The 18,517-nt window shown below is 37.2% G+C and overlaps 1 long non-coding RNA gene across 1 annotated transcript in view; it reads left to right on the top strand.

Annotated features, from left to right (window-relative positions):
* LOC104659532 overlaps positions 1–17,522 on the top strand; it is a 33,334-nt gene extending 15,812 nt beyond the window's left edge. Inside the window, exon 3 of the long non-coding RNA XR_747602.1 lies at positions 17,423–17,522. This is a non-coding gene — a long non-coding RNA (uncharacterized LOC104659532). The remainder of the gene's footprint in view (positions 1–17,422) is intronic.
* Positions 17,523–18,517: the final 995 nt, after the last annotated feature.

Below are 18,517 nucleotides of genomic sequence, written 5' to 3'. Positions count from 1 at the left end.
AATTGGAGCTCATTTTTATGTTATGTAGTTCTTTTCTCTTGCTGCTTTCTTAGAATCTTCTTTTTGTCTGACCTTTGAGAGTTTGATTATTATATACCTTGTGGTAGTCTTGTTTGGGTCAAATCTATTTGGTATTCTCTGACTTTCCTGTAGCTGGGTATTTATATCATACTCATGTTTTGAAAGGTTTTTATTATTTCTTTGAATAAGTTTTCTACCCCTTTTCTTCCTCATCTGGCTCTTAAATGCCAATAATTTTTAGATTTTGTCTTTTGAGGTAATTTTCTCTATTTTTTAGGTGGTCTTTGTTCTTTTTCATTTTTTTCTTTTTTTCTCTTTGATGGTATTTTCAAATAGACTGTTTTCAAGCTCACTTTTTTTCCTCTGTTTGAATCAACTAGCTGATGAGAGACACCAATAAATTTTTCAGTTCAGCAAATGTATTTATCAGTCTCAAAATTTCTTTTTCATGATTTCAATTTGTTAAATATCTTTGATAAATTTTAGAATTGCTTTTCTGTGTTATCATGGATATCACTTTGTTCCTTAAAACTGTTATTTTGAATTCTTGTACAGGAGCTCACATATCATTGTCTCATTAGAGTCAGTCACTGGTTCCTAGTTTTGTCCATTTGGGGAGGCCATGGTTCCCTACTGTTGTTTCTTGTGGATATAGATCTATCTATTTGTATGAAATAATTAGTTATTTACTCCAGTCTTCTCTCTGTGGCTTGTTTGGTTTTTTACTGATTATGTTTGCTTAGAGATTCTTTGTAATTTACCTGCTGAATTTTTCCCCCCCCACTAGGGAACTGCTTTTTTTTTTTTTTTTGGCACCAGACAGCATCTAAGCCCAGGTTTACCTCTGTTGCTGCCTGTCCTGAATGAAGGTGGTCACAAAGAGAACAGTCCATCAGTATGGGAAGGCCAGCTAGGGAACTGTACTCATAGGACCCGTAGGACATACCTCTTACATTGTTCTCCTGCTGAACCAACACTCTGATCTGGTATCTCTTTCAGACAAGTTATATAGTAATTTCTAGATCTTGGAATGATAGTCCCACCTCTCCCCTTTGCCTCTGATTGTCTTCAGGAATATGTCTCCCTTTGTGATGCTTCCTATGGATTGAGGCAGAGACAGGTCTTCCGCCTTGTAACCCAAGATGGTGAGCAAGCTCATTCTCCATCTCAATCTCACATTTTCCAGTGTAGAAATCATGAGTCAGGTGTCAATTCTTTATTTGCTTAGTGCTGGACACATTGGAAGGAGATACATCCTAGATATGAAGTCTGATTCTCTTACCATTTGTTCAGAATATTTTCACTTCTTTGCAGCTCCAGGAACTGACTAATCCTCATATGTGAGTTCTAGAATATCACTGGTGATAATCTTGGCATTGTGTATTTCTTTTCTGTTTTCCATGTGGGGGAGTGAGGCCAGCTTGCTTCTACACTGCCATTTTGGAATCAGAAATTGACTATAGCTATTTCATAATTAAAAGCATAGTTTAAAGAATTAACAACCCTTGCAATATTCTTAACTCATGTAAAGTAACAGCGCCTCAGAGATGAAAACCTATGATCTTTCCAGTGAGAAACAGAAGGATTAACTCAAATTTTATCTGAAGGCTAAGGAATGAGGTTGCATCCTGAATATTCCTAGCCATAGTGGGAAGCCATAATGGCTCACATAGTTTGGGAAATGTGGCTCTCTAGAATGTCTCTGAAGACAGCAACAATGCTATACTCCTCTGATATGCCCTCAGGTTGCCTGTATTAGTTTGCTCAGGCTGCCATAACTGAATACGACAGACTTTGTGGCCTAAATAACATACTTTTCCCCACAGTGAAAAAATTCCAAAATCAAGTTGTTGGCAGGTATGTAATTTACCTGTTGAATTTCTTTCTTTCTTTCTTTTTTCTTTGAAGTTTCTCTTCTTGGCTTGCATGTCACTGTCTGCTGGCCCATGACCTCTCATGGCTTTTGTTCTATGTACTCACATCTCTTGTGTCTCTTCTTCTTCTTATAGGGACAACAGCTAAATTGAATTAGGACCCTACCCTTATGACCACACTTAACCTTAATTATCTCTTTAAAGGTCATATCTACAAAAACAGTCACATTGGGGGGTAGGGATTCAACATATGAATTAGGCGTGACACAATGTAGTTCACGATAATGTCTGTGCTAGCCATAGTACAGGGAAATATATCTCCTTTGTAATTCCCAACTCCAACACCTCAACATAACTTCATTCATGAAGGATCAAAAATTTATATCTCTACGGTAGCTATTAATGCATATTGCATTGGAAGGGGATGTACAGTAATGGTGCAACTGGTTCTTTGTATGTACTTAACTAGAAAAACCTCTTTTCCAATTAGGGTTTCAACAGATACTTTCATTCTGAATTATAAATAATTCTATTATTATGCTACTTATATTATTATTCTGTTTTATTACTTTATTTTTAGCCATAGTGAGAAAGATCAGTCAGGCACAGGACACATATTTTCATGCAGCAAATGTGTTTTGAATGCCATTGCTATGTGCTAGCTACAGCAAACACAGTCATAATTAAAGGACATTCGCCAGGCGCGGTGGCTCAAGCCTGTAATCCCAGCACTTTGGGAGGCCGAGACGGGCGGATCACAAGGTCAGGAGATCGAGACCATCCTGGCTAACACGGTGAAACCCCGTCTCTACTAAAAATACAAAAAACTAGCCGGGCGAGGTGGCGGACGCCTGTAGTCTCAGCTTCTCCGGAGGCTGAGGCAGGAGAATGGCGGGAACCCGGGAGGCGGAGCTTGCAGTGAGCTGAGTTCCGGCCACTGCACTCCAGCCTGGGTGACAGAGCAAGACTCCGCCTCAAAAAAAAATAAAAAATAAAAAATAAAAAAATAAAAAAAATAATTAAAGGACATTCAATCCATGTATTCAAGACACTTACATTTTAATAGCTCTTAAATATCTATTAATATTTTTAAAGAAAAGAGAAAATTTTTTTTTTATTTGAAAAAAGAGACTAAGGAGATAGAGGAGAATGGGGGTTGGTAACTAATTGGTTCAAGTTTTCTTTGGAGAAGGATGAAAGTTCTGTAATTAAATAGTGGTGATGGTTTCACACTTCTGTGAAATAAAACGTTGAATTGTATACTTAGAAGGAGTTAATCTTACCGCATCTATATTATATTTCGACAACTGTTATTGAAACAGAGAGAGACTAAAGAGATCCCCTATCTTGGTCTTCTCTTCATGGATGGTTTAAGCACTTCCAAACCACAACTAGAGGAATTTCTGTTTTCTCTAAATTTCACTACACTGAGTTGCTGAAGTTTATGAAAATACAGTTGAAAGAGTGATGGTGCACTGGGGATTTATTCTATAGCTATTGGGGGCAATACTGTATAACGGTTAACTTAAATTTAAGAATTAGTATATCTTATGTTAAAATTCTGGCTCTACCATTTGCTGGTTGTATAAAACATGGCAAGTTATTTAACCTCACACATTTATGCACAAAAAATTTAGGCTAAGTATACTTATTAGCCTCATTTCACATATGAAGAATCAGGCTTGATCAAGGCCACATGGCAACTGCCAGAAATGTTGACAGTGGAAAGAAATAAAACACAGTCAGTAAGAGAATACTCTGCAATGAAATAAAATATGACTTAAAATCTTCAAATTCGGGTTCTATGACTTACTCTGTGACTTTTGGCAGGTTATTTAATGTCTTTAGTCTTCTGCTTTCTTACCTATAAGATGGTGTTTCAGGTACCTGTTACTACGTAACAAACTATCCCAAAACTTGAAAGCTTAAAATGTGTTATTATTGTCTTTCCTCCCTCTGCAGGATGAGTGGGTACAGCTGGGCAGTTTTCTTTTGGGGTCTCTTATGCTACTGCAGTTAGGTGCTGGCTGGGGCTGCAGTCATCTGAAGATACCTAGGCTGGGTTTCCAAGATGGCTGGCAGCTGCTGGCTGTAGGCAGGAGGGTCAGCTAGAACTGTCAACTATGGCCACTTTGTGTGGCTTAGGTTCTTGAAGCACTATGACTGGGTTCCAAGAGGGAGCTTCTCAAACAAGAGTGTTCCCAGAGGTCCGAATGGAAGCAATAATGTTTCTTATAAACTAACTTTGGAAGTCCCTGAATGTTACTTCTGCTGTATTTTATTACTCAAGCAGGTGACGCAGGGTAATCTAGATTTAATGGAAGGGGAATTATAAGCTACATGGATGTGCTTTGGTCAAGGAAGAGGCTGAGACGGATATTCAGGCCTGCATGACTCAGTGAGTTTGACACGCAGATGCACACCTTCATTTGTTATATAACCTGTTTGTGTAAGTTCATACTTGGCTCTGAGCCACTATGGTCTGTAAAAGGTATAATTGACCTGTTGACACTGTGCACAAGAGACATGGCTCTTGGGGCTCAGCTCGGCTCAACGTGGCTCTTCAGCAGGTGCTGGTACCCAGAGAGAGCGAGTAGAAGAGAGCCAAAGAGGAGGGACCCGGGATACAGCTCGGCTTCCTTGTGCCCGGAGAAAGAGTTAAGCTGCTGACCCTGAAGGCAGGGGAGAACCAGCCATGCAACTTCAGGCACGTGGGCAGCAGCCTCAGAGCCAGAGCAAATAGCCAAGATAAAGGTGGACAGTGTAAGAGAAGTTGCTCATAAGAGAGCTAGTGTAAAAAGCTGTTAACGAGAGCTGCTGCTGAATAAAACTATCTTTCACCTGCCTATGCCACCCACCCCCCTGCTCTGCCCCCAAGTGTTCTTTCTGATCATCCACCCACTCCCACTCCCCTCAGACTTCAGCATGGGTTGGACCTGGACCCTGGGATCTGGCAGGAATTAGATCCCATTTCTTCAGGTAGTGATCTGCATGCACATACCAATGGAGAAGGACTTGGTGGTTACCATTTTGCAAATTAATAACCATAGCCTGACCTTCCACTGGCCGCTGTTATCACATTCTCCCCATGTGCAAAATATACTCACCCTCTTTCCAAGAGCCTCAAAATCTCATCACATTAATGGCGTTGGCTTGAAGTCCGCAATCTCTCTGCTGAATCAGCCCCTCATACAGATGGGGCTCCTCAGGTGGAATTCCACAATGCAGTTCCACAAACGCAGTTTGACTGAATCTGAAGACATACAAAAAGTTTTCTTTAGTTATCTGTCCCCTACACACCCAATATACAAAGATGAGGTAAGCATAGAGTAATGGCAAAATAACTCACATCCAAAAAGAGAAAGGATGAAAAAAAAGCACTGAATCGTCACTGGTCCACAATAGCTAACACTCTCCAAGGTTGACTTTAGTGACCCACTCACATGCTTACATAGCACCATAGGCTTTTTTCTTTTTTAATCTTAAAAACAATCAAATTACATACAATGGCTGCTTTTCTTATCTAACGTGTCCGACATGTGGCAAGAGTTTGAAGAGCAAAGACTATTTTCTTGATCATTGTTCACCTAGTGTCTAGCACTTAACAGATGCTTAATCAATATTAACTGAGTTAATTAAGGCCTGAAATATGAACTGTATTGTTAGTGTATGATCTTGTTTCTGTCATTTAATTTCTTCATTGTTACATTTCCTCATCTGAAAAGTAAAAAGTTGAGATTAGACTCAAGAACTCTGGCTTGCTCTTTAGTCTTCTGTCACTTCTGCCTTGACATCCTGTGAACTCCAGCTCCAAAACTACATTCTTCTCAGATGCCCCAACTAGTCAGTATTTATTCCAAAGAGCTCCACTCCCTGATGGGTGCCAACTGAAGGACATAGAAACATGTGAACATTTTTACAAAGTGATGGAAAATGAGGCTCAGGCGCATGCTGGACTGGGCCTAGTAGCCAAGGGCCAGCAGAAGACAATGGCACCCAAATAATGTTTGCCTTGCTCCTCAAACATCTTACAAATTCATCCTGGGACTAGAGGAAGGGTCTGAGGAACATAATCCAGATACATCGCAGTGCACATCAGCAGATGGCAGAGGTGTATGCTTACACTCACCATTGTCAGAATTCTCTGAAGTACCAGAGATTTCTGTACTTGGTTATCCTGTATTAGGATGGAAAACGTGGGCACAGTGTATCCTTTGAATTTCTCTGAGTTTTGATTTCTGATTTTATTATTATCATTTTTTTGTGAGCCTTGCCTCTGAGTTCGTCTGCAATGGGTTGCTAAGAAGACAAGTGCCTACCTTTGGAGCCCTGGTTGTATTTATAATTCATTTCCTTTTTTTTTTTTCAGACAGAGTCTCACTCTGGTATGCAGTGGCACAATCTCAGCTCACTGCAACCTCTGTCTCCCATGTTCAAGCAATTCTCCTGCCTCAGCCTGTGAGTAGCTAGGACTATAGGCATGCCACCATGCCAAGCTAATTTTTGTATTTTTAGTGGAAATACAAATACGTTGGCCAGGCTGTTCTCGAACTCCTGACCTCCAGTGATCTGCCTGTTTAGGCCCCCCAAAGTGCTGGGATTACAGGCGTGAGCCACTGCACCTGGCCTCCTAACTATATATATTTTTTAATGATCTTTCTCTATGTTTTATATCATTGTTTCACTTTCTTTTTTGGAACAATTAACTCACACAATAGAATCTGTAGGCTGTTCGCTCTTTCATTCCTTTCATTTGTTCTTTGTCTATAAACTCCAGGGACATAGTTCTCAAATTTCAACTTACATCAGAATCACCTGGAAGGTTTATTAAAGTACAGCTTGCTGGGTCCCATCCCCAGAGTTTCCAGTTTTAGAGGTGGGTCTGAGAATTTGCATTTCTAAACATTCCCAAGTGATACTGTTGCTGCTTGCACAGGGACCACAATTTAAGAACCCAGTGCTTTAGGGTATGCACCAAAACCCAAGTTTAAAAGTGTTATTTTTTATTTGGGGAATGGAGTTTTTTTTCTTTTGTTGAGACAGAGTCTCACTCTGTCGCCCATGCTGGAGTGCAGTGGCACGATCTTGGCTCACTACAACCTCCGCGTACCAAGTTCACGCCATTCTCCTGCCTCAGTCTCCCGAGTAGCTGGTACTACAAGTGCCCACCACCATGCCCAGCTAATTTTTTTTTTTCTTTAATAGTAGAGATGGGGTTTCACCTTGTTAGCTGGGATGGTCTTGATCTCCTGACGTCATGGATCCGCCCATCTTGGCCTCCCAAAGTGCTGGGATTACAGGCGTGAGCGACTGCACCAAGACAGAACTGAGTTCTTAACCTGTGGAGTCTGCACTAACCCCAGGTAGCTAATGCCCAACTTTTGAAAACAACTTACTTTTAACTATTAGGGATATATAATAATTGCACATATTTGTGAGGTACATGTGGTATTTTGATACAAACATTCAATGTACACTAATAAAATCAGAATAACTGAGGTATCTCTCACTTTAAGCATTTAGATTTCTTTGTGCTAAGAACATTCTAATTTCACTCTTAGTTATTTTGAAATAGGCAATCAATTTTTGTTAGCTATATTCACTCCACTGTGCTTCCTAACACTAGATCTTATGCTATATAATTGTATTTTTGTACCCATTTAACCCTTCCTCTTTATTTCTCCACCCCCATACCCTTCCCAGACTTGGATAACCATCATTCTACTCTATATCTCCACTAGTTCAATTTTTGGGGGGTCCCACATATTAGTGAGAACAGGTAATATTTATCTTAATGAGCCTGGCTTATTTTACTTAACATTATATTCTCCATTTTCATCTATCTCTTTGTAAATGACAGGATTATGTTCTTTTTTTATGGCTGAATAATATTTCATTGTGTATACGTACCACATTTTCTTTATCCATTCATCCATTGGTGAGCGCTTAGGTTGATTACATATTTTGGCTATTATGAATAGTGCTGCAACAAACAATAAAAATGGGAGTGCAGATGTATCAATATACTGATTTCCTTTCTTTTGGGTATATGCCCAGAAGTGGGATTGCCAGATCCTATGTAGCTCCATTTTCGGCTTTTTGAAGAACCTCCACAATGTCCTCCATTGTGTCTGCACTAATTTACATTCCCACCAACAGTATACAGAGGTTTGCTTTTCTCCATAACCTTGCCAGCATTTGCTATTGCCTGTTTTCTGGATGAAAGCCATTGTAACTGGGATGAGATGATATCTCATTGTACTTTAATTTACACTTTTCTGATGATTACTGATGTTATTTTTTTTTCATATACCTGTTGACCATTTCTATGTCTTCTTTTGAGAAAAGGCTATTCAGATCTTTGACCCATTTTTTAACTGGGATTATTTTGTTTTGTTTGGTGGTTTTCTGTTGAGCTGTATGATTTCCGTTATTAATCGCTTGTCTGGAGGGTGGTTTGCGAGTATTTTCTCTTTCTCTGCGGATTTTCTTTTCACTCCGTTTGCTGTTTCCTTTGCTGCACAGAAGCTGTCAGCGCTGTGTGATCCGGTGTGTCCATTTTTGCTTTGATGGTCTGTGCTTTCGAGATCTTAAGAAATCCTTGCCCAGACCAATGTCCTGGAGTATTTCCTCAATGCTTTCCTTCCAGTAGTTTTACACTTTAGGCCCATAGATTTAAGCTTTTAATCCATTTTAATGTGATTTTTGTATATGATGATATACATCTTTTTAATGGCAAACTATTTTATTGCTTCTCAAATATGACAATTTTTGCTAAGAGCACAGATTTTTTTAAAGCCTCTTTTGATTTCTCACTTTGTGTGAAAAGTCAACCTGGTAGACTAATTGCCAAAATTCCTGAATTTGATACAAAGTAACAGGATATCTGAACTAACATCTGAGATTAGCTATGGTGAAGGAAAGTTCCATCCACTTTGAGTTGTTTCCTAGGAACTTTAATCCAAGGGTGGGAAAATAGTTCTTTCTCATTTTTTTCCTCTCCCCGTATAAGCATATACTCTGTTTTTCTCTCCCATAACGCCATCTAGAACATTTATAAACACATTAAGGTAACTAAATTTAGGGCATGAAAAAGAAATGTTCGTTCTACCAGGTAAAACTGTTTCCCAGCGTTTCTATTAATCAATTATCATCACTTCAATCTTAGACTTTGGTTAAGTAAACAAGCATTTTTTTTTAACCACTTAAAATGTAAGGATTTTCGACACTTTAACCTCATTGAGCCTCAATTTATTCACTCATTAAGTGAGTATTGGTGCTTACCTTCTAATAGTTTATGAGAACTTAATCTATAAATACTATATTCACTTCCCCATTGAGTCCTGAAATTCTGTTGACTGACATTTTTCTCTTTATTCCTCCTTTGATCTGATTTTAATATTTTATAAAAATAAAAACCAAAACATGTGGAAAAGGGTGGTCATGCTTTACTATATTTAATGTTTTATATTGGAGTGGAGAACAATATTTATAAATTCAGGGCCTCTGTTGATTCAACACTTTTTCATGCTATTAGTTTCCTGAGTTGACTTTAACTCATTCTCTAATTTTATGTATTAGCATTCAAATTAGGTGTGACTCCATGAAAAAAAAATTCCTATTTTCCTTTGTCTCTCAATCAATTCCTTTTTCATTGTGTGTAGCGTTTCTCGATTGTTAACAAGACCTTGAGAGCAGGGCAGATTATGCTTAACTGATACCAATTTACATGTTCCATTTTATCTTCTCTTGTTTTGTGCTAAAAAGTATAGTTCCGGATTTCTAGGGCTTTGATGTAGAGAAAAAGCAGTAAAACACATTTATTGAACACTGCTAAGACAATGATACTCTGCTATGCATGACCTCCTTCGGTTTTTCACAACTGTTTGAGATAGGCATCTATTACCATTCTAGTGATGATGTAGAAAGTGAGGCACAAATAAATATATTCCAGAGCCAGAATTTTTAATCCTGTCTGATCCCAAAGATCATGAGCTTAGTTATTACAAAGGTTTGTGTTTAAACTTAGAAAAGCTTGAGACTGTTAATACAATTTCCAACTATTATGTAAGAGAGCAGTTCCAGAAGAATTGCATCATAGGTAAGTGGGATTTTTACCAACTGCTTCAAAAAATAGTATTGAAATATCTTATTTATATTTGATATTTTAACTATTCTTATTCTTTCCTCAATTTTTGTCCATTCTCAGCCAACAGGCTCCATGCTGTATACACACAGTCAAAACTATCGTTAGAACAACTCCATATTATCAGCTACCACATATTAAAGTCTAACTTCTGCCACTACATTTCTACATATAAGGAGACCAAAAATGAAGCCATGAGAATTTATATCCTTATATACCTTCTTAAAGCATTGCAGTTAGATAGATCTATATCCCCTGATGTGAAAGCAAACATGAGTAAGCAATCTATTTCTTATTTCATATGCTTGAGAAATTGTATTTGTTGCTATTAAGACAAACCACAATCTCTCTCCTCTTTCCCATGTCCAGAATTTCTCTTGCCTTTAATCTAAATATTCTAGAAAGAAAACAAACCCACCTGTTACTATTCAATTAGACTGCTACGATTTTTAGGAGGATGGCAGAGGCTAGCCATCAAAGGCATTGACAATTACCAGGGGAAAATTACACACTAAAAACAGAAGCAACAGAAGTGATTACACTAGGCAGCCACCTCTTTCCTACATATTCTATTTGACTGGCATTCTCCTATGATTAGTAAAACCTAATTTTTTTTTTTTTTTTTTTTTTTTTGAGAAAAGGACAAAAGTTGCAAGCAGTTTGATTTTAAAGACTCAGATTTTAGGAAACACAAATAACATTTCATTGGAAAAAAACTACATTTTATTGACATAAAACCCTGGGATTGATAGTGAGATCAAAGGTAGGGAGGGAGAATATAAATGCAAAGTGGATGTCACTGATGCTGAAATTTGTGTATTCGGAGCAGGATGACACATATGAGCCAAAGATGAGGGTCTTCAAAGCAAACAGAAATAACTCAAAGCCACCCTGATGGCTTCCCTCAATGTCCAACCAATTGCTTCTCTGGGGGAGTTATGCTGGTAAAGCAGCAACCACACGTTCATTTCAGTCAGGTACTGTGACTGCTTTAACAAATTATCAAACTTGGTTGTACCCTAAGGCCCACTTCAAACAACAGAAATTTGCTATCTCAGCTGTGGAGGCCAGAAGTCTGAAATCAATGTATGGGCAGCACTGTACTCCCTCCAGAGGCTCTAGACGAGATTCTCTTCCTTGCCTTTTCCAACTTCTGGTGGCAGTGGGCATTCCTGGACTTGTGGTTGCTTCACCCCAGTGTCTGCATATATGATTATATCATATGATCATATCATCTTCTATTTTTTGTCTGTCTCAAAGCTCCCTCTTTCTCCCTCTTATATAGATACTTGTAATTGGATTTAGAGCTCACCTAGATAATCCAGGGTGATCTCACCTCAAAACTCATAACAATCACATCTGCAAAGACCCTGTTTCCAAGTAAGATAATATTAATAGGTTCTAGAGATTTGACATGGATGTATGTTTTGGGAAGCCATCATTCAACCAATGATAACATGCTTGCATATTCTTTACAAATAACAGTCTTTGAAGAAGTGAAACTCTCTTTTTCTGGTGATGATTGTATGTCCCTCAAATGAGTCTGAGTTCGGTCTTCCCTTAGTGCAAGCATGGGGAAGAAAGGGGAGGAGTAAAAAGAAATGCAGCTGTATTTTTAAAAGACTGGACCTTTACTGCGCCCCGTCTCAAATACAATACTGGCTCTTTGAAAACAATGGTGTAAGGATACATACTTAACACAATGATAATATCAACAGAAATATATGAAAAAATTCTATCACCAAAAGCTATTTCCTTACAAGAAGCTGGATATTTAGAGAAACAGTACCCTCTTTCAGGTCATCAGGGATCTACTGAGTGTTTATAATGAATAGTCCCCAGTTTGAGCAACCTAGAAGAAAAATGTGTAGTCCAGGACCTTGAGGAAATCACATCCTTGAACATCTGGCTTGACGTGCTATTGAAATGTTATTGTCTATCTTTCCGCAATGGACATACTATATCATCAATAGGAATATTAGAAGCTTAGTCAATTTCCCAATAATAGAAGTGAAGAACTAATTTTTGGTGACCAAAGAGTTGCTTCTCTATTCTTATCTAACACAATACTTCTCATTTGCTTTCTTAAAGCATATGACTAATGACTTTAGGAGTTACAAATACTAATTACAATTAGACTCACAAATTGAGTTTTTAAAAATCTAATTATAAATTATGAAACAGACTTTATAAAAGTTATGTTTCTTGGCAAACTGACAGTAGATAAATGGGCATAAGAATTTAACTCTTGTAATCTACATTATACCTAGGAGGAAGTAGAAAAATATCAAATAAAAATAGCAACGAGACAAAAACACCTCAGGCTGCTTCAAAACCTTACTGAATATCTTGAACCTTTTTTTTTCATCACCCATGTATGTATACACTGAGACAAGTAATCAGCAATAAAAAAGGCACATGGTAAAGCTTTGTTCCAGTGTAGCTATTTATTTAGTTGTTTTTTTAAATCTACAGTTGCCTTTCCTTTTAATTCAGGATTAATATCATCACAGAGTACCTTCTTTATTTTGTATTCATTCCATAACCTTCATCTGTATGCCTCTTTAAAGACAAAACTAACTTTCAAAAGCAATTTGCTTCACTGGAGGGAATAATATAGTGCATATTGATGTGTAAGATTTCCATCTTTAACTCTAAGGAGTTAACAATTCAAAGATAACAACAAATACTCATCTCTTTCCTCCTACCTCCTCTCTCCCTTCTCTCATCTCCTCTGCTCCCTCTTATCCATCCTCTTTTTTTCCTCACCCTTTGTGGTTCCTACTTCCCTGGCTCTCTGTTCCCTGCTTCCAAATGAGAACCCAGCTGTCAACACTGTGCTGCAACGCGAGGGATGTCAAGGACGTTCTGCTAGGCAATGCACAGGACCATTGATCATTGTTTTTCTTCACAGTTTACAGAGAATCTCTTGGCAAGAGAAGTGTCTTTGCCATGCAGAAAGAATTCAGAGTGCTGCAAGGTTTTGGCTTTTTGGAACAACACATTAAGGTTATTATGTTCTGAATATTCAGCAGGTTAAAATTCCTGTTGTTCATTATTGCCTCCATAAAATAATATCTGTATTTACATCCAAAACAAAATTCCAGAGTCTCACTATAACAAATGTAAGGAAGAAACTTTTTCCCCTCACAGTTGTATATATCGAAGCGACACAGTGACAAAACAAAACATTCAGGCATAACAATCTTAGTTTGATAACTGTGTACTTTAGGAAACCAAAAAAAAAAAAAAAAAAAGTAAAGAACACGCAAATTACCATTCGTGAAATAGCCATGAATTTTTAGCATATGGCGTGAACCACAGAAGCAATACAATTTGTTCTTTAAAAGCTCTGGATAAGCTTTTAAAGTTATGGATCTGCAACACAAACAAATTTAAACCTAGTAAGACATCCTGTTGCCATGACAATATGGTACACTAGCTCCCTGCCATGATGAGTCCCAGGCTTCAGGAATATGATCACACCCTTGCAATTCAGCGTTCTTTGATAACAATGTGCTGCTTTTAAATCTTATTAACATGTTACTTATTCATTTTTAGCTTTAATAGATATATCATAGTAAATCACCTGACAAAAAATAAAAAAGTATTAAATACATTTATTTCAAAATATATTATCTGATGTTAGGAATAACTGTGAACTTACAACCAAGATGTTTAGATTAGAGAGATAAAGGCTATTGTTCAAAATGTAAAAACTGTCATTTGTAGGAATCACTCATTTTCAGTGCTTCCATCGAAAAGTAAAACGGATACTAATTCAAAACCTTGGAAAAACTCATCGTGATATATTATTCATTACATGATGATGTCTGCAAACGTGCTTTAAAAACAAAATAGAGAAACAGAGAACAGGCCTTAACTTGTCACAAACAACATGAGCCAAAAACAATCTCTTCTGAGGCACAAAACAAACAGGGTGAGAGGTTTCTTTCTGTCAAGGCAGATGGCAGCTTATTATCACCAGCGTCTCACTTTCTTCCCATTTCCCAAGATTGTTCTTGCTTTCTCCTTTCCTTATTATATTGCAGCTGATAAGTAATGAAAGGTTTCACTGGGTTACCACTAACTCATTCTCTCAGTAAACATGTAACAGGCCTTCTCTTAAAAAGAGAAGAATAAGCTCAGCCTAGCAAGGAGAGCAAATATGAGAAAAACAGACATAATAAAATTCTAAAGGCTGTAGTACTGGAATATAAAGGATTTCTTAAAATCACAGATGACTATAGGCCTCAAACAGTCCCGAGGCACAATTTATGTTTGAGCTGAGCATTTTCCTAAGTAACAAGGGGTGAAAAGGAGAGGACATATTTCAAGAAAAGGACATGTACAAAGGCACAGCATTTTGGAGTTCACGATCTATTTTGGGAAATTCCACCAGGCCTGTAAGCCTAGAGTGAGGTGCATATGGGAAAGCAGCATGAAATCAGCTTGCCATAAGAGGTTTGTACTTTGTCCTGCAAAGTACAGGAACCCATACAAAATTACAGGCCATGGGAAAAGAAAGTCCAAAAATTGTTGTAGAAAGATCACTAACAAAATGGGAGAGGATACACTGGATTGAGGTGAGACTGAACACAGGAAAGTTAAGAAGCTACTACTATAATAGTTCAAATGAGAGAGATCTGAACAAGGACTGTTTATGGAGAGATCTGGAGAATATTAGAGTGGTCCATTTAACAAACCTTGGTAATTTATTCAATGCAGAAATTAAAGGGTGTATTTCTGGCATGAGTGATTAGGTGAATGCTGTTATAATTTTCCACAGTGGTGAGGAATATGATTTAGGGGACAGGCATGGTGAGATAGATTAGTGTATTACAGGAAAATTCCAACAAGTAAAACTAAGAGGGAAAAAGAAGATTGAAAATCAAATGAGAGTAACAGTTACATTGAAAAGATATACAGAGAAAGAGGATACAACAAAGGAGAAACAAAACAGTTAGCAATTGGAAGGCTTTCTTTCAACGAAAGCATTTCAAGAGAGCCCTCCATATTGAAATGCATTGGAATAATGTTTCTAGTGTGATAACGGCATCCATTAATACGAAAAAAACTGTATATTATTTAACAGTTCATCCTTGCACCATGTAGAAGCATCATTTGATATTTACCACAAATCTGTGTGCCTAAATTAGGGATTATCCCTCTTTTTATAAGAACAGATTCTCATATCAGAGATCTCATGTCTCTTATAAATAAGAAGAGGGATATTTCCCACAAATCTGTGTGCCTAGACTAGGCATTATTACCCCTCTTATTTGTGGAAGAGAATGCTGAAGGTCAGAGAGGTTGGCTAACTCCCTCAAGGTTACACAGCTGGTAATCTAGGACTGCTGACTCTACTTTCTCAAGATATTTAAATATATTATCTAGTTATTCCTGAACCACATACAGGGATTTATTTTGTAGAAATACAAAATAATTCAGTCAATCAAAGCTATTTCACATCTTCTGTAGCTTGGGGATGATTTAAATATCTAAAGAAATATTTTGGAATAACTGTCCTAGATATGACTACAAGCTCATTTTTACCCTGAATTTGTGAAACTGAGATAAGACTGTCATAAACAGCAAAAGGAAGAGTAGAAAAAGGTTTTATAAACATATTGTGAACAAGATATTCTTACTCAAGTCAGAGAATCAACGTAATTTTTCCTCTCGAGTACTGCCAGACTCAAGGTGATAATTACTACCCATTACCTGTTTCAGATATATAAACAGGATACTCAATTTTAGACTCACCAAGTAATATAGCAATCTCCTAAATGAGCCAAAGAATATAATCAAAAGAAAGGGTAAAATTATTCCAAATATTTCCTTAAAACAATAAAAATAGCACGCATAAATCTCTTGTGTAGATCCATAAAGGGTAAATGGTAAAATGCTTGGGAAACCTATCTGTTGCCAAAAAGGTGATATAAAAAATGATAAAAACATCAGATTAAGAACTGAAACCAAAGCCATATTTGCACAAACATTTCTTAGAATTGTGATAAATCCATCCAGAGCCACAGAGAAATCAGCAGGTGTCATAAGAATCACTTCTGTTTCAGTGTGGTCACGGAGAATATCTCACTAATACTTTGCAATAACAAAAATTATTATTTTAGAGCATAACTTGCATTCCATTAACATGTTCTTTACAATTTAAAATTTTTAATTTTAGTCTAGAAACTTCTTTGCGATAGGTAAATAGATATTGTTTCCACCATTTAAAGATGAAAAATGGTGGCTCAGAAAAAATCAATATTTGCTGAGTTTTATCAGAAGGAGAAGGCAGAAAGCCAGAATGTGAATTTATGTGTTTTCACTCTAAATGTTTTACGTAAGATCACTATACCACTCTATACTCCATTTCATAACTTTCAACTTTAATATTCTCATAAGGTCCAGGAAATAATCTTTTGATAGCAAAAATCAAATCATATTGAGATGTTAGTTGTCTCACAGCAGTTATGCTTTATTATGTGATTACTCATCTGATACATAAAAAGCTAAATTCTTTTTATTCTCTAAACATAAAGTATATTCATAAATAGCCAAGAGTGTGTCTGAGGTTGCTTTAAGCTCACTAGTGTGTTACTACAGGACTCAGAGACTCCGCATTTTAATTACATGCCATGATTTCATAACTCAGTCCCATGGCAAATCATTATAATAAACACATCAAAAGAAGCCTCATCTCTTTATGCATAATGCAAGCATCAAATACAATGACCTTTCTCATATTTGCACATAAGTAATTTTATTTTTGCAAGGATAATGAATTCCTTTGCTTCTCAATTTATTCTTTGTTTTTGTAAAATATTAATCATCTGGTATTTAGAGTCCTTGTTTAGAAGCCAAATTTTGAAGTTTCTTTACTATAACCAAAAATATAAACATTGAATTCTCAGATAATAATTATGGATTGCCTAAGCTTCTTAACAGTATCTCGAGTAGTCCAGCTAAAACATGCCTGCAAACAGCAAAGAATATTCACTAAACCTCTATCCCTAGGACATTCTTAAGTAATGAAGCAGTTTTGAAAAGTGTTGGGACGTTTTGGAAAGTCAAATGAATTTGTGCATAGGGTCTTCCATATCAGACTTGCAGAATGAGGTAAACATTTAAATTATTCCTTAAATTAGATTTGGAATCTATTTGTGAGGTGTGTATGTGTATGTGCTTCTGCCTTTTGTGAGATATGTATGTGAATACGTTTCTGACAGTAAGTCTCCCAGAATTGATGAGACCTGAGTTTAAACACCATCAACAGGTATATTGCCCCAAAATGGGTACTGATCCACATACTATGTCTATAATTATACTTATATAATTATAATTATTGTTATTTTTTCTTTCAACAAATTTTAAGCACCTACTATGTATCAGTCACTGTGTTAGGAGTTGGAAATATGAGGAAGACCATAACTCTCACAATGAGAATACAAGGAAGACCATCTCTCAAGAAAGGAACATCATAAAACATGTTTACTCTCAAGTCCTTGTCATTATCAAAAATATCTTCAGATTGATGTCATTCTGAGAAAAGTGATATCATACTGAAAAAAATCTACAAAAATAGTAAAACTTTTCTTCTCAATTTTCAGAACTTGGGGGCGGGGGCAGGTGTTTTCATCTGCTTTCATCTTTGTCCTGGTAGAAATGATATGCTTAACATTTTGGTGAGGAAGGTCGGTCTCTAAGGCTACAGATGAGAAGATCGGTTACTGGATGTGTTACTAACTTCAAAGTCAAATCCGAGCCCGGGCGCGGTGGCTCAAGCCACTTTGGGAGGCCGAGACGGGTGGATCACGAGGTCAGGAGATCGAGACCATCCTGGCTAACCCGGTGAAACCCCGTCTCTACTAAAAAATACACAAAACTAGCTGGGCGAGGTGGTGGGCGCCTGTAGTCCCAGCTACTTGGGAGGCTGAGGCAGGAGAATGGCGTAAACCCGGGAGGCGGAGCTTGCAGTGAGCTGAGACCTGGCCACTGCACTCCAGCCTGGGCGACAGAGCGAGACTCCGTAATCCAAGAGCCTGAAAATAAAGGATGGAAGGAAAGGGAAACAAAGAAAAATTACCAGACAATGTGAAGACATTTTATGGAGAGGAAGAAAGAGTGAGCACAGGAAAAATCACAAACGAGTATATGAAGAAAAGAAAGATAACAGTTATTAGTAAGTAAAGAGATAATCAAGTGATAATCTTTTCAATGGCATGAACACCATAGTTGTTTGTCACATCACTGGTCATTAGTGATTTGTGAGAAGCAGTGTCTCAACTATGTTTCTGTTACATTAATTATACCTGACATAAAATCTTTGCACACTTACTGTTCCACAGTAAGTGTGGATATATAGGAATATAGTTATTCCTATACTGTTTCATGAAAAAGTTAATAATGAATACCTATCGACTACTTAGTAGGTCCAATCAACATGCTAAATGCTTTATGTATATTGACT

The sequence above is a fragment of the Rhinopithecus roxellana genome, chromosome 10, assembly GCF_007565055.1.
Source record: "Rhinopithecus roxellana isolate Shanxi Qingling chromosome 10, ASM756505v1, whole genome shotgun sequence".
Lineage (NCBI taxonomy): Eukaryota > Metazoa > Chordata > Mammalia > Primates > Cercopithecidae > Rhinopithecus > Rhinopithecus roxellana.
This window is presented reverse-complemented; position numbering and strand designations above follow the sequence as displayed.